Raw genomic sequence first — 13,124 nt, forward strand, 5'->3', positions numbered from 1 at the left:
ATTCTTCACTATGAGGGTGGTGAGACACTGGAACAGGTTGCCCAGAGAAGTTGTGGATGCCCCATCCCTGGAAGTGTTTGAGGCCAGGTTGGATGGGGCTTTGAGCAACCTGGTCTAGTGGAAGGTGTCCGTGCCCATGGCAGGGGGTTTGGAACTAGATGATCTTTAAGGTCCCTTCCAACCCAAACCATTCTATGATTCTATGATCTTTGCACACATAAACATTTATAAAATATGGCCAGATACCTGGTTAGTAGGTAAGGTATCACTTTCTTTCCATTACTACAATACTTTCCTCCCAATAAATATTTATCAACACAGTTATTTTTATTATAATATAGAGCAGAATTGCTGTGCAAAATCTACTGCTTGTATGTTGTACTACTGAAGGTAAGATGACCCTTAACTAAACTTTATTGTGCCAAGGTTTATGTTTAGATAGCATATTGTGCAAGAAATAAAATATTTCTAGTGAGATCATGAGAGCGCTCTAATGTTTATAAAGGCAGATTTAACTCCCATGTTATAGAAACTGTTTTATTTTTACAGTAGGAGCTCTTTTTTCCATATTAATCTTTGCTGTACCGAGTAGGTAAATTAGATCTGCGCAGGCTAATAGGATAGTTCCATAGTCATATTTTTAAGACTTTTAAGTTATAACCTTTTCTTGGAGAGAAGTTTTCAAAAATAATTCAGATCTTTACTGGGCATTTTTAAGTATGTTAGCTATTCCATGTAGACTGTAGCATTCTTTGGGGCCAGTCAAAGCTACTTACAGATGGCCAAAGAGTATGGACTCTTATTTATAAAAATTGAGGTGAGGCTTCTTTGTGCTAGGGATGAACAAAGCCACAGGAAGATCATTCAGAAGAGTTAACCATAAGCAGAACCAAAAACCACAGAGGGGACTTTGACATACAGTCAAAGGAGTTAGTGTTGCTGGCATTTTTTATCAATTCAAAATATATTCGGTTATATGGAGAATGACTGATGGATGGTGTGGTGGTGCATTCACACACACCCCTTCTCCTGGGCCACTTGTTGATCTGGGTCACTTGTTGATCTCAGAAATTTCCGTGAAACCTTGGCCTTGGTGTACTGAGTCTGGCGGTTGAGCACTCCTTGACCATATCAGAAACTCTGCATAGCTGAGGCTGGGTACGTACCCCTACTGCCAGGCCCAGGTGTCATCTTATCTGAGTCGTAGCTCAAGTAGAACACCACTGAAACCTTGAGAATTTTTAGTAATTACCACCTGGGACTGTGGCCAGGATGGAAATTTACGGATGACTAAAGCCAACCATCTTGCGAAACTATAAACAGTGGTCTTTGAGCTCTCCTGGACTGCAGTGGGCTGCGCCCAGCATCTCCCTCTGAGTGGGACACTTCTCAGAACTCACAACCTCTCGAGTCTGCGATATTCAGAGGACCGTTGCTAAAAGCTGATGACAGGACCTGGGCTGAACCCCTTCACTCCTCGAAGCTCAACCCTTGCCCATTGAGAAATGCCGAGACGTTTTACGTGAATATTTCTTCACCGAACTTGAGGGGAATTTTTAGCAGGTATACCTTTTCTACATATATATATATATATTTCTGTCTGTGTGTGTGGACTAATAGTAAGCGTAATCTGTAATTAAGTCGTAATTGTAGTAGACTCTACTAACACTTCATAAATATTAAATTAGTTAATGATTAAGTGCTGCTTAAGTTTGTTAATGATTAGTTAATGATTAAGTGCTGCTAAAACTGTGAATGAACCCTAGACCGCTGCTAAACATATATAATCCCTAAGATATAAACCCTTAGACATAACATGATTTTTCTTTATATGTTTCATCCGTGTAGTAAGTAATAGAGTGAACCTTGCCATTGAACTCTGTTAGTTCGCACCTTTATAAATCTCTATTAAAATCACTTTCTGCTAATACCTTTGATGGTGATTCTTTAAGCAGCCTCTAAACCACTCATTTGCAACAGATGGATAACGAAGTTAGAAGCAGAGAATGAGAGTGAAAGATATAATGGATAGAGAGAAATGTTCTAAAACAGAGGAAATTTGATTACTAGTGTACAAGCAAGCTCTCACTCAGCAAAGTATACTGTGTGATAGTAGCCGAAGGCAGTTGGATGTTGAATAATGAGTGACTGTCTGTCCAGTTCGCCAACTCCCTACTCTCATTGCTATTCCCATAGCATTCAGTGGGGATATCGGAGAAGTAAAGGCTGCAGAATTAAACCTTATTCTAGCAACAATCTAGGAGAGAAAGAACCACCAGACAGTTTCAGATGGACTCCACAGTGTCTCACTGCTATTCATTTTCTATCACTGCTGGAATTTTGCTGTGGAAACAAATAGCAATGAAAACAATAACAGGATTAAGAACAATGACAGACTATTAAGTCACATACCAGTGGTTTACAGTCTATGGCATTTTTTTCCGCTGGTGCAATGTTAGATTTCTTTTTGGCAATGTTTTTTGTGTTTTGTTAATGTACAACATTTTAGGGTTAAGCACATGACCTAACTGAGGAGGGGATGCTTTCTAGTTCCTCCCTGGGAGGTAAGGGTCCACTTTGATACAGTTTGTATGTTGGTTTTGATTTAGTTCTCTCACTTGAATCTGTGTAATTTGGAGAGAGGCCCCTTTTCTGCTCAGGAACAAGAATTAGTGCCTCACTTGCCAAACCATGCTTCATTCTTCCTGGGTATAGGAAGCCATAGAGAGCAGTTAGTAATCAGTGAGCAAACAATAGTAATGAGCTCTTCTATGAACTGTAATTCTGGGAGGGCTAATGTGCAAAGACTGCATAGCAATAGAGATTTGGGACCAACATACAAATGACTGGTAATTCTGTAATCCTGGGACTATCCTACCATGGTAGAAAAGCAGCATACTCTAAGGTTAGGTACTTAAATTGTGCAAGAGGACTCTGCTATTTTGAGAGATCGAATTCAGTTTCCCGTTCTTCTTATTTTACTTGTTCCCAGAGTCAACAATGCATCCTGACTATACTATAAAAAGACACTGGACTATTCTGCAAGCTGGAAAAGTGTTTTTTTTTTTAGTTATTCTACTGCTGCAGTTCTACACTCTGATTATGTAAAAACTTGAAGTTAATATTTCTTCTCAGCAGATGTTCAATTTCTTTAGTCTTTGAAGTCACTTTGCATACTCTGATAAGAATTTTAATTTCCTGATCTAAAATGTCCAGCATTATTTTCACATATTTTAGGCTTATTTTTATCCATATCCAATTCTCAAGTAAGCATTTAGATAACTAGGTAATGGGGTTAAAAAGATACTTGCTACATACCAATTACATATCAGGTGCATGACTACTTGCAAAATTCAGCCTCATTTGAACATGCAAAAGGCATTAGGGGTTTCCAAAATGCAACTGCTGAAGTCCACTTGTCTTCAAGAGCTTGTTACTCTTAACATCCACATCTCATATGTGTTGGTGAGTTCATTAAGGGGTAGCTTTCTGCCTCTAAATTGGCTGCCATAGGAGACTGCTACATCAGCTATGCCTTTTGTACAAACTAATATGGAGTTAATTGCCTGCTTTTACAGAATGACTGGACTGATCCCTTGTGTTACCAGATACAACCCCCTGCAGTTATTACCTCCAGATGTGGGAAGAAAGGCTAGCAGAAATACCTGGCTCCATTAGCCCATGCTTTGTTTGACTACAGCAGGTCTGAGCTGGAATGTCAAGACCTGGTCTGCAGCAGTGTTAAGCACTCAGAGCTGTACTTGAAGATAATATTAAAAGCGGTCTGGCTGTGATGCTACTTGATGCTAAATATTGCAAAATCCTGTCTGTCTTATATTAGGTACCCCAAATCAATAGATACTTTGACCTTTAACTTTCTGTGCCTCATTCCCGCTTCTGAAAGAAAGCGATAATAATAATCTCTCATCTTAAAGGATTGTTGTGAAAATGAACTAATTAATATCTGTTAAGCATTTAGATAGTATCATAATGCATACCAAAGCAATGAATAATTCGGTCCTCAGACAGGATTTGACAAGTGGTGAGTAAATAATACATGGGGCCACACACAGCAATAATAACAGTAAAGAAAAAGGAAAACTGAATACTGAATAAGATAGTAGTCAAGTGGAAAATATATAGTAGTTATATAATTAGACAGCAAGTCATAATAGATAGACACATGCAGACTGAATTAAGGAAATCGTAAATCTAGCATTTTCTTCTTGTGCCTAATTTCAACAGTGGATTTAATGCTGTGTTTTGAACATTTACTGTACTACAGCCACAACTGTTAGCTTTCTGTTCCTCTCATTGCTTTTCAGCATGATACATCATTCACTATGAGGATGTGGGATGTGTAGAAAGATAGAATCACATTTGGAAAATAATTCAGATAGTAATGTAAAGTTATCTGAAATTAAGTTAGAACTGACCACACTGCAATTCCCATCTACCCCTCGTCCATGAGAATTACGAGTCAGCTGATGTGGTTTATTGAAACCTCTTGGCAGTTCCCTGTCTGGAGACCGAATCCACGGGGTATGTTCTGCCCACTGTCCCAGCTGAGATAAACCAGAACTTCCCAACCTGCAGCAGGAATTATATCAGGAAAGGTAGACGGAACCTGGAAGGATCTAGGTTAAAATGTCTCTATTGGAAGTTTCCATTTGTATCCCACTGAAATTATTGGGAATTTTACCAATATCTGTTTGTACGCAGTAATGTCTTAGACCTCTGAAAGCTAGATATCGAACAGGGAACATGTGAAAAACACCAATTTTGCCCAAGTCTCACTCAGTTCTGAGACAATGCATTAATATGCACACCAAACTGCTGAACAGGGTGAAAATAAAAAAATAATGATCAATACTAATGAGGATCATTTGCTCTAAACACAAATGTAATGTGCTTTTTGTTCACTATATATATAGCTTTACTTGAAAGATTCTCCCAGTCTCTGGTTATTTTAGTACCACTACTTACGATTTTTCATGTGTTCAGAGTAACATTAATCTTTAGCCTTAATTCCCTCAGTAAGTATTAACAGAGTTACATGTTAATGAATTAACAGACTCACCTTCCTTTTCTTCTTAAACCCTCCACATAGAAGCAAGTGATCAAATATAATGTTAGTTATACAGAAAGCTTTAGTTTATTATTTAGCTGGGACTACAAAACCCAGATATGATTGTCGCGAATGAGTGGTTTAGAGGCCGCTTAAAGAATCACCGTCAAAGGTATTAGCAGAAAGTGATTTTAATAGAGATTTATAAAGGTGCGACTTAACAGAGTTCGATGGCAAGGTTCACTCTATCACTTACTACACGGATGAAACATATAAAGAAAAATAATCTAAGGGTTTATATCTGTCCTGGTTTCGGCTGGGATAGGGTTAAATTTCTTCCTAGTGCTGTGTTTTGGATTTAGTATGAGGAGAATGTTGATAACACACTGATGTTTTCAGTTGTTGCTAAGTGCCCTCCTAGTCCAAGGACAGCTCCCGTGCCTACTGACTGAGCTAGGTACACAAGATGGGAGGGAACATAATCAGGACAGCCAGCCCAGCTGGCTAATGGGGTATTCCATACAATGTGACGTCATGCTCAGTATATGAATGGTAGGCGTGATCCAGGAAGTACGGATCGCTACTTGGTTATCGGTCAGCGCGGGTGGTGAGCAATTGCATTGTGCATCACTCCTTCTGTATATTCTATCATTATTTATTATTATTATTTTCCCTTTTCTGTTCTATTAAACTGTCTTTATCTCAACCCATGAGCTTTTCTCACTCTTACCCTTCCGATTCTCTCCCCGTCCCACTGGGGGGGCGGGGGGAGTCAGTGAGCGGCTGCGTGGTATTTGGCTGCCTGCCAGAATAAACCACGACAATATCTCAGGGACTATATGTGTTTAGCAGCAGTCTAGGGTTTATTCACAGTTTAGCAACACTTAATCATCAACTAATCATTCCAAACTTTAGTAGCACTTAATCATTAACTAATTTAATATTTACGAAATAAGTGTTAGTAGAGTCTACTATAACCACGACTTAATTACAGATTACGCTTACTATTAGTCCACACACACAGACAGAAATATATATATATATATATATGTAGAAAAGGTATACCTGCTAAAAATACCCCTCAAGTTTGGTGAAGAAATATTCACGTAAAATGTCTCGGCATTTCTCAATGGGGAAGGGTTGAGCTTCGAGGAGTGAAGGGGTTCAGCCCAGGTCCTGTCATCAGCTTTTAGCAACGGTCCTCTGAATATCGCAGACTCGAGAGGTTGTGAGCTCTGAGAAGTGTCCCACTCAGAGGGAGATGCTGGGCGCAGCCCACTGCAGTCCAGGAGAGCTCAAAGACCACTGTTTATAGTTTCGCAAGATGGTTGGCTTTAGTCATCCGTAAATTTCCATCCTGGCCACAGTCCCAGGTGGTAATTACTAAAAATTCTCAAGGTTTCAGTGGTGTTCTACTTGAGCTACGACTCAGATAAGATGACACCTGGGCCAGGCAGTAGGGGTACGTACCCAGCCTCAGCTATGCAGAGTTTCTGATATGGTCAAGGAGTGCTCAACCGCCAGACTCAGTACACCAAGGCCAAGGTTTCACGGAAATTTCTGAGATCAACAAGTGACCCAGATCAACAAGTGGCCCAGGAGAAGGGGTGTGTGTGAATGCACCACCACAATCCACCCCGAGACTAAAGTCAATCCATCTTGATCACAGAGCGTCAGTGTGGTCGCATCTTGCCTCTCTGCCTATAAACAGATCAATGCCATATTCCAATTGTAATTTGAGGGAAATTTTTGGTTGGTATATGTCGTGGTTTAACCCCAGCCAGCAAATAAACACCACGCAGCCGCTCGCTCACCCCCCTCCCCGGTGGAATTGGGGAGAGAACTGGGAGGGCACAAGTAGGAAAACTCCCGGGTTGAGATAAAAACAGTTTAGTAATGGAAATAAAACAAAGTAGAACAGTAATAATAACAATGAGAACAACAACAATAACAGAATACACAAAGCAGGCGATGCACAATGCAACTGCTCACCGACCGCCAACCGTGAGTCATGAATGGGGCGCAAGCCCCCCCCCCACCCTGGTTTTTATACTGAGCATGATGTCACATGGTATAGAATACCCCATTGGCCAGCTGGGTCCACCACCCCGGCTGTACTCCCCCTCCCTGGTGCGAGCACCACCCAGCAACAGCCAAAGCATCAATGGGCCATCAACACTCCTTTCACACTAAACCCAAAACACAGCACACCCCCCAAGCTACTGGGAAGAAAGTTAACCCTGTCCCAGCCGGAATCAGGACAATATCCACCCCTTATTCTATACCATCTACATCATGCCCAGGTCTCACATTTTCCCATACATTCCAATTAATCACCACCACTTTTCCTGCCTTTTGATATATATGCACACAGAGATATCATTCCATTAGTCCATGGGCCATCCCTCTGAAACATCCGTTGAGTTCATTTAGTCCATGACTTCGGGTTCCACCTGTCATAACAGTCTTGCAGGGCAGGAGAGATGGTGTGTGGGGTTGGATTGTTGCATCCTGAAGCCAGTTCTGGGTGCTCATCCGGTTCTATCATTGTTGCACTTTGCTCAGTTTCATCCGAGTTCATTCTACACTAATCTGGGTGATTCTTACTGTAATACTGTTAATATGGCATATGGTAACCATAAAAGTGATGACATACAGTATTATATAGTAACTAACATCGTACAGTTCAGTTCATTGGCTATTTTCACCCAAAACTAAATCCCCTTGAGATACACACCGGACTTCCCCATCCTTCCGCATTACCCACCAATGGCACCCAGGTCCTTGAGCAAAAGCAATCCCACGGATGGGTTTTCCCTTGCCCGAGGCAGGAGTAACCCAGACCGTCTTCCCAAGCATATTTCTCATATGCAGGACAGGGACTTTATCCCCCTCCACAGTACGTAAGGGTTTGGATTGGGCAGGGCCAGCTCGAGTGACAGATCCCCTAGTGTTGACTAACCAGGTGGCTTTTGCTAAATGTGTGTCCCAATGCTTGAATGTCCCACCACCCATTGCCCTCAGTGTTGTCTTTAGCAGCCCGTTGTATCGTTCAATTTTCCCAGAGGCTGGTGCATGATAGGGGATGTGATAGACCCACTCAATGCCATGCTCTTTGGCCCAGGTGTCTATGAGGGTGTTTCGGAAATGAGTCCCGTTGTCTGACTCAATTCTTTCTGGGGTGCCATGTCGCCACAGGACTTGCTTTTCAAGGCCCAGGATGGTGTTCCGGGCAGTGGCATGGGGCACAGGATATGTTTCCAGCTATCCTGTTGTTACTTCCACCATGGTGAGCACATAGCGCTTGCCTTGTCGGGTTTGTGGGAGTGTGATATAATCCATCTGCCAGGCCTCCCCATATTTATATTTCAATAATCGTCCTCCATACCAAAGAGGCCTTACTCGCTTGGCTTGCTTGATTGCAGCACATGTTTCACATTCATGGATAACCTGGGCAATCGCGTCCATGGTCAAGTCCATCCCTCGATCACGAGCCCATCTGTATGTTGTGTCTCTTCCTTGATGGCCTGAGGTGTCATGGGCCCACCAAGCTATAAATAATTCACCCTTATGTTGCCAGTCCAGATCCACCTGAGCCACTTCAATCTTAGCAGCCTGGTCCACCTGCTGGTTGTTTTGGTGTTCTTCAGTGGCCCGACTCTTGGGTACGTGAGCATCTACGTGACGTACTTTTACAGTCAGGTTCTCTACCCGGGCAGCAATAACTTGCCACAATGCGGCAGCCCAGATGGGTTTACCTCTGCGCTGCCAGTTGTTCTGCTTCCACTGCTGCAACCACCCCCACAGGGCATTTGCCACCATCCATGAGTCAGTATAGAGATAAAGTACTGGCCATTTTTCTCGTTCAGCAATGTCTAAGGCCAGCTGGATGGCTTTCACCTCTGCAAACTGGCTCGATTCACCTTCTCCTTCAGCAGTTTCTGCAACTTGGCGTATGGGACTCCATACAGCAGCCTTCCACCTCCGATGCTTTCCCACAAGACGACAGGACCCATCAGTGAACAGGGCATATTGCTTCTCATTTTCTGGTAGTTTGTTATACAGTGGGGCCTCTTCAGCACACGTCACCTCCTCCTCTGGGGATATTCCGAAATCTTTGCCTTCTGGCCAGTTCGTGGTCACCTCCAAGATTCCTGGGCGACTGGGGTTTCCTATTTGGGCCCGTTGTGTGATCAGTGCGACCCACTTACTCCACGTAGCATCGGTTGCATGATGTGTAGAGGGGACCCTCCCTGTGAACATCCAGCCCAGCACCGGCAGTTGGGGTGCCAGGAGGAGCTGTGCTTCAGTACCAACCACCAAGCAGCTCGAACCCCTTCATATGCTGCCAATATCTCCTTCTCAGTTGGGGTGTAGCGGGCCTCGGATCCTCTGTATCCCCGACTCCAAAACCCTAAGGGTCGACCTCGAGTCTCCCCTGGTGCTTTCTGCCAGAGGCTCCAGGTAGGGCCATTCTCCCCGGCTGCGGTGTAGAGCACATTCTTTACATCTTGTCCTGCCCGGACTGGCCCAAGGGCTACTGCCTGAACTATCTCCTGTTTAATTCGTTCAAAGGCTTGTTGTTGCTCAGGGCCCCATTTGAAATCGTTCTTCTTCCAAGTCACTTGATAGAGAGGGCTTATAATCAGGCTGTAATATGGAATATGCATTCTCCAAAAACCCACAACGCCTATGAAAGCTTGCGTTTCCTTTTTGCTAGTTGGTGGGGACATGGCTGTTATTTTATTGATCACATCCATTGGGATCTGACGACGTCCATCTTGCCATTTTATTCCTAAAAACTGGATCTCCTGTGCAGGTCCCTTGACCTTACTTTGTTTTATGGCAAAGCCAGCCTTCAGAAGGATTTGAATTATTCTCTCCCCTTTCTCAAAAACAACTTCTGCTGTGCTGCCCCATATGGTGGTATCATCAATGTATTGCAGGTGTTCCGGAGCCTCACCCTGTTCCAGTGCAGTGTGGATCAGGCCATGGCAAATGGTAGGGCTGTGTTTCTACCCATGGGGCAGTCGGTTCCAGGTGTACTGGACACCCCTCCACGTGAAAGCAAACTGTGGCCTGCACTCTGCCGCCAAAGGGATGGAGAAGAACGCATTAGCGATGTCAATGGTGGCGTACCACTTGGCTGCCTTTGACTCCAGTTCGTATTGGAGTTCTAGCATGTCCGGCACGGCAGCCCTCAGTGGCGGCGTGACTTCGTTCAGGCCACGGTAGTCTACTGTTAGTCTCCACTCTCCATTGGACTTTCGCACTGGCCATATGGGACTGTTGAAGGGTGAGCGAGTCTTGCTGATCACTCCTTGGCTCTCCAGTCGACGAATCAGCTTATGGATTGCGATCAGGGAGTCTCGGTTGGTGCGATATTGCCGCCGGTGCACTGTTGTGGTAGCGATTGGTACCTCTTTTTCTCTGACCTTCAATAACGCCACAACAGAAGGATCCTCTGAGAGACCAGGCAAGGTGGACAGCTGTTTAATTTCCTCCGTCTCCAGGGCAGCTATACCAAAAGCCCACCGGTACCCTTTTGGGTCCTTGAAATACCCTCTCCTGAGGTAGTCTATGCCAAGGATGCACGGAGCCTCTGGGCCAGTCACAATGGGGTGCTTCTGCCACTCATTCCCGGTTAGGCTCACTTCGGCCTCCAATACAGTTAACTCTTGGGATCCCCCTGTCACTCCAGAAATACAAATGGGTTCTGCCTCTTCATAGCTTGGTGGCATCAGGGTACACTGTGCACCGGTGTCTACGAGAGCCTTATACTCCTGTGGCTCTGATGTGCCAGGCCATCGAATCCACACAGTCCAGTAAACCCGGTTGTCCCTTTCCTCCACCTGTCCGGAGGCAGGGCCCCTCTACTCCTGGTCATCATATTCGCTATCCACTTCTTGTAAGTAGGAATCAGAAGTCCTCTTATTAACGTCGGAATTTGAATCAGCCCTTCTACTCTGTCTGGGGAACTGCTCACTGGAGACTGGAGCAGCAGTTTTCCTGGAAGAACCCCCTTGTGTTATTGTTTTTCCTTGCAACTCATGTACCCGTGCCTGTAGGACTGAGGTAGGTTTTCCATCCCACTGCCTCATGTCCTCTCCGTGGTCACGCAGGTAAAACCACAGGGTGCCCCGGGGTGTGTACCCACGATATCTCCTCTCTTGAGCAGAGGAACACCTGCTCCTAATTCTGAGACACTGGCCCGTGCAGGTGGGGAGCAGGACATATCCTCTTTGAGTTGCTGGACCTCCTGAGACAGTTTCTTCACAGCAGAGACACAGGCCCGTAGGGAGGAAGAGAGGCTTTTTTCATATTGCCGGAGTTGGCCAGCCAGTTCATCCACTGTTTGTTCCTCTCCATCTCTCCAGGTCATTATTGCCAATGAGTTTGCATGTGACGCTGGTGCGCTCCGTACAAACTTCCGCCACATGGGTCGGGTGCATTTGACTTCATCTGGGTCTTTGGATAACTGCTCGTTGTCCAGGTCATCATAAATCACTTCCAGCACAGCCAATTCCCTCAGGTACTGGATACCTCTCTCCATGGTGGTCCACTTGCCTGGGTGGCATATAACATCTTCCTTGAAGGGATGCCTTTCCTTCACACCTGACAGCAGTCGCCTCCAGAGGCTGCGGACTTGTGCCCCTTGTCCAATTGCTTTGTCAATGCCCCCTTCCCTGGAAAGGGATCCCAGCTGCTTGGCTTCCCTACCCTCTAATTCCAGGCTACTGGCCCCGTTATCCCAGCATCAGAGCAGTCAGGTGACAATGTGCTCGCCTGGATGACGGCGAAGTCTTTTTGCATATCTCGCAGCTCACCCAGAGATAGGGATCGGGTGGTCACCATCTCATTTACGGGTTCTGCCTCCTCCTCCTCCTGTTCTCCTGATGGCCCTGGTTCATTTTCATCCCTTACTAAACGAGCTGATTTTCTTGTGCATTTTCTTTTTTGTATAGGGGCGACTGATACTGGCACGGGTTGGTTCCCTGTTGCAGGGGGCAGAGTAGCTGCCCTGCCTGCCCTGGGGGGTAAGGGAGCCGCTGTGCTTGCCGTGGGGGGTGGGGGAGCCACAGGGCCTGTTGCTTTGTCATCAGCTGTAGAGACATTTCCTTCCCCTTTGCGGTTCTGAGTGGTGTTAAACAGGGCTCGGTAGGCGTGGGCCAGGCCCCAGCACATTGTAGTGATTTGTATCTCCCTAGAATGGCCAGGGTGACAGCATACTTCTTCCAAATATTCTACTAATTGTTCAGGATTCTGCACTTGCTCAGGGGTGAAGTTCCAGAACACTGGGGGTGCCCATCGTCCTAGGCATTTGCCCATGCTATCCCACTCGCCCTGCCACTCATAACTATCCAGCCTTGGGGCAGATCTCTGGATGACATTCTTAAATTGCTTACTAACCTTGGATAAAACCACAACAATATTCCCAAGGAGTACCAATAGATGTATCTTAACTACCCAGGGATGTTCAAAGTACTGAGAAGTTATTTTAACAAAGGAGACGACATCATGGAGGAAGGTAGCGAGGGTGCCATTCTCTATTTCCTCCATAAAAAATCTCTCAGAGGAAAAGGTATAATTGCTAATGGTCTCCATGAGGTGGTACCCGAAATACAGTAACAGCTTCATTACAAATCCCCAATACCAAATAACTCCCAATGCCAGCGTTTTAGTAACAAATCTCCCAGGCAAAACATCATTAATCATGGCAGAGCACAACAGACTACAAAACCCAACACCAATCTTTAACAGGTACAGCAAAAACAAGAGCATGGTGCAGAACAAATTAATATGTTAACAGATATAAATTCCTTAATATGCTCTAATTAATCTGTTGTTATCTCAACCCTTCACTGTCCCATGTTGGGCGCCAAAAAGGACTGTCGTGGTTTAACCCCAGCCAGCAAATAAACCCTACGCAGCCGCTCGCTCACCCCCCTCCCCGGTGGGATGGGGGAGAGAATTGGGAGGGCACAAGTAGGAAAACTCCCCGGTTGAGATAAAAGCAGTTTAATAAGTGAAATAAAACTAAGTAGAACAGTAATAA

The sequence above is a fragment of the Calonectris borealis genome, chromosome W (assembly GCF_964195595.1).
Source record: "Calonectris borealis chromosome W, bCalBor7.hap1.2, whole genome shotgun sequence".
Taxonomy (NCBI): domain Eukaryota; kingdom Metazoa; phylum Chordata; class Aves; order Procellariiformes; family Procellariidae; genus Calonectris; species Calonectris borealis.